We start from the raw sequence: 1,057 nt of genomic DNA, 5'->3' as shown, positions 1-1,057 counted from the left end.
TTTTGACTCGAGCGTATTTTGTAGGGTTTGGAGACAGTCAACACAATTATATGGTAATAGAGTGTTAGGACTCGTATGTATCTTTTGATTGCTCTTGATTGTCTCTCCTTTCTCATGTACTAATATGTGTCAGATGTAAATAAACTTTTAGGTATAAGAAATATTTTTGAATTAAACAATTTAACAATGTTTCATTTAAAGTAAATGTATAGTTTGGCATTTCCAGGTGGAATTATTTCTGCCTTGTCCTTTGGGACTTGGACAGTTCATTGTGCTCGGCGTATTTAACAAAATATATTCCACTAATTTATAGAAAATACTTATGTAAATACTTATGTAAAAAAATCTGCCCATAATTTATCAATTGAATGTCGAAGATACAAAAATATAAATGTAAATGAAAGAAAGTGTATCAATTGTAATTTTGACATTGAAGACGACTTTCACTTTGTTTTGACTTGTCCTCTATATGTAAATATCAGACAAAAATACATTAAGCCATATTACTGGGAAAATCCATCTGTCTTAACCCAGTTATTTGGTTTAAATAATGTAAAACAGTTATGCAATCTTGGTAAATATGTGTTTACTGCATGTAATATACGAATTTTGTATCTAAAATAATTATGTGTTTTTCCATATGTATATGTATGTTACAACAAAATCGCCAAACCCGTACACCTGGAAACCACCGATAAGTTGTAAAACTTAAGGTTAATGAAGATTTGAATTGAACTGAGCATAAGTGGCCACATGTTTCTTAATATATCTGAATTGCTACCTCTGTTTTCTCTCAGTGCATTGGATTTGGAATAATGATAAAAGGCAAAAAGGCAAGCAAAAGTATGGCACTCCCGAAAAAGCACTTTCTTCAAACAAGTTAAACTGGACATCGACATCATAATTTAGTGAGCGAGGATGCAGATGTGCATGCATTAAACTCACTGACAACACATTTATACAATAATAAATCACCAACATTGTCTACAAATCATTTAAAATATTTTAACATCGTCTCCAAACCCGAAAAACGCTATCTTCGGAGCATTTACTGCAA

The sequence above is a fragment of the Haliotis rubra genome, unplaced genomic scaffold (genome assembly GCF_003918875.1).
Source record: "Haliotis rubra isolate DU_JTF1 unplaced genomic scaffold, ASM391887v1 Scf38, whole genome shotgun sequence".
In the NCBI taxonomy this organism is placed as follows: domain Eukaryota; kingdom Metazoa; phylum Mollusca; class Gastropoda; order Lepetellida; family Haliotidae; genus Haliotis; species Haliotis rubra.
This window is presented reverse-complemented; position numbering follows the sequence as displayed.